The following is an 8,355-nucleotide window of genomic DNA, read 5'->3' as shown; positions in this document are numbered from 1 at the left end:
TCTGTTTATTGTGGTTTACCTCACCTTTACCTTTGCTTATCTCAGTTTCTTGCCTTGGTTCTGGTTCAGGTGTGACTAACCCTTCCTCATCTTGACTACTAGTGGCATTGAGTTGCTCCCTTAGGTTAGATTCTGTGTTGCTTGACAAGCTACCTTGTGGTCGTTCAGAAATCAACTTGGCAATCTATCCAATCTGAGTCTCGAGCCCTTGGATCGATGCTTGTTGATTCTTAATTGTTGTCTCAGTGTTCTAAAAATGAGTTTCTGACACCGATATAAACTTTGAGAGCATCTCTTCAAGGTTTGGCTTCTTTTCCTGTTGGTAGGGTGGTTGTTGGTAGCTTGGAGGTGGTCTCTGATTTCCTTGGCCTCCCCATGAGAAATTTGGGTGGTTCCTCCAACTTGCATCGTAAGTGTTACTATATGGATTGTTTTAAGATCGGGGATTATTACCTATGTATTAACTGCTCGTTATCCATGTTGTGGCCATAAGGTTTGTATTCTGAATTTCTTGATCCACCTCCACTTGCTTCGTACTACATTACTGGGTGAACTTGTGAAGAAATAAGAAAACCATCAGTTTTCTTATTCAAGAGAGCCAATGCGTATGCTTTAAAAGTTAGACTTGGAACGTTCTACCTGATTAGAGAGTATGGTGACCGAATCGACGTTATAAACACCGGCTGTTTTCGTTGGCTTTGTCCTCATGACTTGCCACTGATAGTTATTCAGTGACGTCTCCTCTATAAACTCATAAGCATCTTCAGGTGTTTTATTATTGATAGTTCCGCCAGCAGCTGCATCAACCATTTGTCGAGTCGAATGATTCAGGCCATTATGAAAGGTTTGAACCTGTAGCCAGAGTGGTAACCCATGGTGAGGGCATCTTCGCAAAAGGTCTTTGTATCTCTCCCGTGCATCGTAGAGTGTTTCTAAATCCATCTGCACAAAAGAAGAGATATCATTATGTAATTTAGCCGTTTTAGCCGACGGAAAATATTTAAGTAAAAACTTTTCAGCCATTTGTTCCCAAGTAGTAATTGACCCTCGTGGTAACGAGTTCAACCACTGTTTAGCTTTGTTCCTTAATGAAAAGGGAAACAACTGAAGAAGTATGGCATCATCAGAAATGCCATTGATTTTAAATGTGTCGCATAGTTCCAAAAAGTTTGCCAAGTGAGCGTTGGGATCTTCGTCTTGCAAACCATCAAACTGAACAAATTGCTATATCATTTGAATTGCGTTAGGTTTCAGTTCAAAAGTATTTGCAGCTATAGCAAGTCTAACTATGCTCGATTCAGTTCCTGTTAAAGAAGGTTTAGTATAATCATACATAGTGCGCGGAGCAGGATTTTGATTAACAACAATCGCAGGAGGTAGCGGATTTTCTTGGTTCTCAACCATCTCCTCGGTGGTGGTTGAAGTATCTTCCTCTTGCTCTACTGTGTAACGTAAGCTTCGCCTTATTTCTCTTTGGTTTCTACGAACTATGCGATCGATCTCACTATCAAAAAGCAATGGTCCTGACGGGTTTCTTCTAGTCATAAACTATAAGAACCTATCAGAAAAAGGGAAAAGAAAGAATTAGTAATAAAAATTAGAATAAAATTTAAATTGTAGTAAAAGTAAATGGCTAAAGTAATAAAAATCAAGTGTTCCTAATATCTTAGTTCCCCAGTAACGGCGCCAAAAACATGATACGTGATATTCGTGACAGGTTTTAAATATTTATAATGAATCGCTCTTGAAACTAACTATTATCACGATGAAGGAAAGTGTACCTATCGAACGGTAGTATAGCTTTAGCAAGACCGAATTGTCGAACCCAAAGGAACTAAAAGTACTAGTAATGACTGTCTTTCTATTATCTAGCCTAAGAATAATGGGGTTTGTTTTAACTAACTAATTAACTAAATTAAGAATTCACAGAAAATAGAATTGGGGCATTACTTTTGGAAAAATGATTGAATTAAGACAATTGTAACACCCCGTACCCGAGACCGTCGCCGGAGTCGGACACGAGGGGTTAACGGGCTTAATCCACTTACTAGCACAGTTCATTTTAAAAATTTCCAGACAGCTGGCTAACTGTGTCACTGTCACCTTAAAAATCATATCTTGAGTTCCACAACTCGAAAATCAGTTTCATGGTTTTTTCCTGAAACTACACTCATATATGCATCTACAAATTTTTTTCTAGAATTTTTGGTCGGGCAAATTAGTACAGTTTATTAGTTAAAGTCTCCCATGTTACAGGGATCGACTACACTGACCTTTGCGCATTACAACTTGGATATCTCCCTGTACATGGAATCAATACTGATGCCGTTTGTTTCTACAGAAACTAGACTCAAAAAGGAATCTGTACATATATGTCACGACTTTTAATTATCTCTGGTAAATTTATAATGAATTTCTAAAGTCGGAACAGGGACTCCAGAAACCGTTCTGGCCCTATCTCACGAAAACTAAAATATCTCTTAACATACAACTCATAGGATCGTTTCGTTTCTTCCCTGTGAAAGTAGATTCATCAAGGTTTGATTACATAATTTATTCACTATTTAATTCCATTTCTACTATTTTTAGTGATTTTTCACATCCACGTCACTGCAGCTGTCAGCATCTGTCTTTAAGGTAGGCTTTACCTATTTCATAGTTTCCATGATTCAACTAGCCCTTTTACATATATAGCACAAAATATGATCATGATTAACCATCCCAATGGCTAATCGTTTCCAAACATTTCCATACCTCTTAATGATCTACATACAAATGATTATAATACCATGCCCAAAGTGTATATAAGCCATTTTCGCATAGCTATCCAAATTTATACAAAACCAAAGGGGTATGTGACCAATAACAAGAAGGGTAGCCCTATACATGCCATTTCAAAGTTCAACCAAAAGTATACCAAAAGGAGCTTTGATAGTGTGGGCGACTTCAACTTCAAAATCCCGAGTCCGATAGCTGACGAACCAAAATCTATAAAACAGAGGATCAAAGAAACGGAGTAAGCATTTAATGCTTAGTAAGTTGAGTTATGAATTTAGACACAACCAAAGTATAGCATTCATGTAGCTAAACAGATAATTTCATATGCACAAATTCTCAATATCATACTTACTTCACATTACCAACCCTTATATTCATACACAAAGATCAACTTAGCCAAAGGCCGGTAGCTCATTTATCAACTGAGCGAATATTATTCGAAGGGAATCAACTATTCCAAAGCACATACGAAACATACCTCATTGTTGAGATTTTACAAGCGTAATAACTGAAATTTTTACAGCAAGATCATTCATTCCCGAATCACGTACCTTCGGAATTTAACCGGATATAGCTACTCGTTCGAATGCCTTCGGGACATAGCCCGGTTATAGTAACTCGCACAAATGCCTTCGGGACTTAACCCGGATTTAGTAACTCGCACCAATGCCTTCGGGCTTAGCCCGGGATTAGTAACTCGCACAAATGCCTTCGGATCTTAGTCCGGATTTAGTAACTTAGCACAAAGCCTTCGGGACTTAGCCGGTCATCATTCAATAACCATGCACATTTATCAATAAATCATGACACATTCATATTTCATTTTCATTATCAAAGCTCAAACACAAGACACTTATCACACTTACAAATTTCGGCTTAATAGCCACATACAAAGAGCATGATTTTGATTTGCTTAAAACATGATCTAATCAAATCATAATCTAAGTTCCATTACTCGAAAACTTACCTCGGATGTGGTCGGACGTTTTCGGCGGCTATTCGATAACTTTTTCCTTTCCCTTATCCAACTGTGGTCCTCTAAGCTCTTGAGCTAATTCAAACGAATTTAACTTATTAAAGTCTCGTTATGCTAGCTTATGGCCGAATATGACAAGGAGTTTGATAGGTCATATGGCCACCTTTTAGCTCAAATACACAATGATCATACGCATTTTTAATCACATCAAGCAATTTAATACAATTCATTCGAACATCAAAAGAGAAGCTCAAGGTACTTAGCCCATATATACATTAGACATTAGAGTCATATATGTACGAAATCACGAATCGAATTCAACATACTAGCTAATATTTCCCCCTTAGCCAAATTTTGTAAGTCAAGCTAAAGCCATCAATAGGCTACCTATGGCCGAACATACACATCAACTCATGTACTCATTCATGTGGCCGAACATACATGTCTATGTTGGGGCCGATTGCAACACTTAATCATTCTACAAGTATGGTCACTTGTATTGACTAAACACCATTTTGTTTCAAGTTCAAAACTTGGCTAATACACACATATACACTAGTAAATCAAACACTAGCATTTGCACTTCACCTTACTACCATTTCTCATCCAATAACGTGAACAATAACATATTTCTCTTCTACTTCCTACCATGGCCAAATGCATTACAACACCATACCATTTCAATTTTGGTCATGGTTGAACAAGGAACTTAATGTCTCACTCAAGGATGCTAAAAAGGAGATTCAAGAGTCATCAATCCACCATCACATGCATCATTACAAGCTTCACTCTTAGCATGCAAATAACATCAACACAAATCCACCTTAGCCGAATATCATTTCCATGACATAGTAAAGATTTGAACCATGGGCTAGTTAGAACTCAAGCTAACAAAAAAAAACATGCACGAATCTCATGGCACAACATCAAACTTACCTTCACCTAGCTACAAGCATGGTCGAATCTCTTCAACATTTCCTCCCTTCTTTCTTTTGAATTTTCGGTCAAGAAGAATGAAAAAAGGATGGACACATTTTTTTTCTTTTGTTTTCATCATTTTCTTTCTCCTTTCTTTTTTTTTTTCCATTTCTTTATTACTAACTTTATTTTATTGTTTCCTCCCATGATGCACCAACACAACATGTCTATGACATGTTTTGCCCATCATCCTTTGTCCACCCTAATGTCATGGCGGCCACTACTAGATGGGGAAATTGACATGCAAGTCCCCCTTTTCAACATGCACTAATAGGTCCTTATGTTTTGATCTATCACATTTCAAAAGTGTCACACATAAGTCCTATTGACTAAATTCACATGCAATTTACTAAATCGAAGCTTAAAATTTTCACACATTTATTTTAGACAATAAATATCATATTCAAATAATTTAGTGACTCGGTTTAGCGGTCCCGAAACTGCTTTCCTAATAGGGTCACTTTAGGGCTGTCACAGCTCTCCCCCACTTAAGAAATTTTCGTCCTCGAAAATCTTACCGGTAAATAAGTTTGGGTATTGTTCTTTCATGGCATTCTCGGTTTCCCAAGTAGCTTCTTCGACTCCGTGTTTGAGCCTTAACACCTTTACTAACGGAACCCTTTTGTTTCGCAACTCTTTCACTTCACGAGCTAGGATACGAATCGGTTCTTCTTCATAACTCAAGTCAGATTGAATTTCAACTTCTGATGGATTAATCACGTGTGACGGATCGGATCTATAACGTCGAAGCATCGAAACATGAAAGACGTCGTGAATCTTTTCAAGTTCAGGGGGCAAAATCAATCTATACGCAACTGGACCAACTCGTTCGGAGAAATCTGAGTATCTTTTTCCAAGGTGAAACTTTAAGAAACACTTTATCTCCCACCTGATATTCAATGTCTTTTCGTTTCAAATCCGCATACGATTCCTGACGATCTGTGGCTGCCTTCAGACTTTCACGGATTACCTTTACTTTCCGTTCAGCATCTTTAATCAAATCAACTCCAAAAATTTTACTTTCACCGAGCTCGGTCCAAAACAATGGCGTACGGCATTTTCGACCATACAAAGCCTCGTAAGGTGCCATCTTAATACTTGACTGAAAACTATTGTTGTAAGCGAATTCAATCAAAGGTAAATACCGCTCCCATGAACCACTAAACTCGAGGATGCAACATCTCAATATATCCTCAAGTATCTGAATTATCCGCCGGATTGACCATCGGTTTGTGGATGAAAAGTGGTGCTAAAATGCGACTTGGTACCCAAAGCTTCTTGCAATTTCTTCCAAAATCGTGAGGTGAATCTCGTGTCTCTATCCGACACGATAGAAATAGGTACCCGTGTAATCTCACAACTGAGAAACATATAATTTAGCTAATTTATCCATTGAAAAATCCGTGCGTACGGGGATAAAGTGAGCCGACTTAGTCAATCTATCAACAACGACCCAAATCGCATCTTTCTTACTTGCCGACACTGGCAACCCAGATACAAAATCCATCGTTACTCGATCCCATTTCCATTCAGGTATCATGATCGGTTGGAGTAAACCCGTAGGCTCTTGATGTTCCGCCTTCACTTGCTGACATATTAAACACTTCGAAACAAAATCGAAAATGTCTCGTTTCATACCATGCCACCAAAACTGATGTCTTAGGTCGTGGTACATTTTCGTACTCCCCGGGTGAATTGACATTAGGCTACAATGAGCTTCGTTCAGAATCATCGAAATGAGTTCTGAATTTCTTGGAACACACACCCGATTTCTGTACCTCAAACAATCGTCATCATCAATTTGAAACTCCGATTCCACATTCGAACACATTCAGCCCGTTTTGCAACCAACTCATCGTCGACTTTACGAGCTTGCGAATTTGATGAATCAATAATGGTTTGGCCTTTAATTGGCTACTAACACATTGTCGGGTAGAAACGCACAAGTGTACATTCATCGTCAGAAAGCAAACAGTTATTTCCGCTTAAGGCGTCCGCAACCACATTAGCCTTTCCGGGTGATAATCAATGACAAGCTCATAATCTTTTAACAACTCGAGTCAACGTCTTTGTCGCAGATTCAAGTCTCTTTGAGTCATCAAATATTTGAGACTTTTGTGATCCGAAAATATATGGCACTTCTCACCAAATAAGTAATGTCGCCATATTTTCAAGGCGAATACGATGGCAGCTAATTCGAGATCATGAGTTGGATAATTTTTCTCATGTGGCTTTAATTGTCTCGACGCATAGGCCACAACTCGACCTTCTTGCATCAATACGCAACCTAACCCAAGTAGGGAGGCGTCACTATAGATGACAAACTCTTTGCCTAATTCGGGCTGCACTAAAATTGGAGCTTCCACAAATAAGTTTTCAGTTGATCAAAACTTTTCGACATTTTCCGTCCATTCGAACTTAACATCTTTTGAAGTAGCTTCGTCATGGGTGTGGCTATCATTGAGAACCTTTTACAAACCGTCGGTAGTAACCGCAAGTCCCAAAAAGCTCGAACCTCGAGAATATTTCTGAGGCTTCCAGTTAAGTATGGCTGAAATTTTGCTCGGTCAACTCGAATACCGTCGAATACCACATGACCCAAGAAGCTAACCTCTCTAACCGAACTCACACTTCATGAACTTAGCATATAATTGCTTATCCCGTAAAATTTGCAATACTAATCTCGGTGCTCAAGATGTTCGGTCTCATCTCTTGAATAGACCAAGATGTCGTCAATGAACACAACTACGAACCGGTCCAAATACTGTCTGAAGATCCGATTCATCAAATCCATAAATACCGCAAGGGCATTAGTGAGCCCAAACGGCATCACTAAGAACTTGTAGTGGCCGTATCTCGTTCTAAAAGCAGTTTTGGGTATATCCGAATCTCGAATTCGCAACTGGTAATACCCCGATCTCAAATCTATCTTTGAAAACACTGAGGCTCCCTTTAGTTGATCAAACAAATCATTAAAGTGTGGTAACGGATATTTATTCTTTATCGTCACTTTATTCAGCTGACGATAGTCAATGCACATCCTCATGGTTCCGTCATTCTTTTTCACAAACAATACTGGTGCACCCCAAGGTGAGAAACTTGGTCGAGCGAAACCTCTATCCGTCAACTCTTGCAACTGAGCTTTCAATTCTTTTAACTCGGTTGGTGCCATACGATACGGAGCTATCGGAATCGGCGTAGTCCGAGGTACAAGCTCAATACCAAACTCTACCTCCCAAACAGGTGGTAAACCCGGTAATTCTTCAGGAAAAACATCCGGGTACTCACAAACCACTGGCACAGATTCGGGCTTCTTTTTTAATTCTTTGTCATCAAGTACATACGTAAGGTATGCTTCACACCCCTTTCTTACATATTTCTGAGCCAACATCGACGATATTACAGCTGGCAACCTATTCAAGTCAGTAGACTCGACTCAGATTATCTCGTTATTTACACACCTCAAATCGATGGTTTTTCTTTTGCAATTTACAATTGCATCATGTACGGTCAACCAATCCATACCGAGGATAACATCAAATTCGTCAAACGATAAAAGCATCAAATCGGCCGGAAAACAGGAACCTCGAAGTACTAGGGGACATTTCTTACACACTTTGTTG

The 8,355-nt window shown here is 39.0% G+C and overlaps 1 non-coding gene across 1 annotated transcript; it reads left to right on the top strand.

Moving 5' to 3' along the window:
- The first annotated feature begins 868 nt into the window (after positions 1-868).
- LOC128286984 (small nucleolar RNA R71) lies at positions 869-974 on the top strand. The gene has a single exon (XR_008277684.1). It is a non-coding gene; the product is annotated as a small nucleolar RNA R71 (small nucleolar RNA).
- Positions 975-8,355: the final 7,381 nt, after the last annotated feature.

This window comes from Gossypium arboreum, chromosome 13 (genome assembly GCF_025698485.1).
Source record: "Gossypium arboreum isolate Shixiya-1 chromosome 13, ASM2569848v2, whole genome shotgun sequence".
Taxonomy (NCBI): domain Eukaryota; kingdom Viridiplantae; phylum Streptophyta; class Magnoliopsida; order Malvales; family Malvaceae; genus Gossypium; species Gossypium arboreum.
The sequence above is the reverse complement of the archived record's forward strand: the minus strand, read 5'-3'. Positions and strand labels throughout refer to the sequence as shown.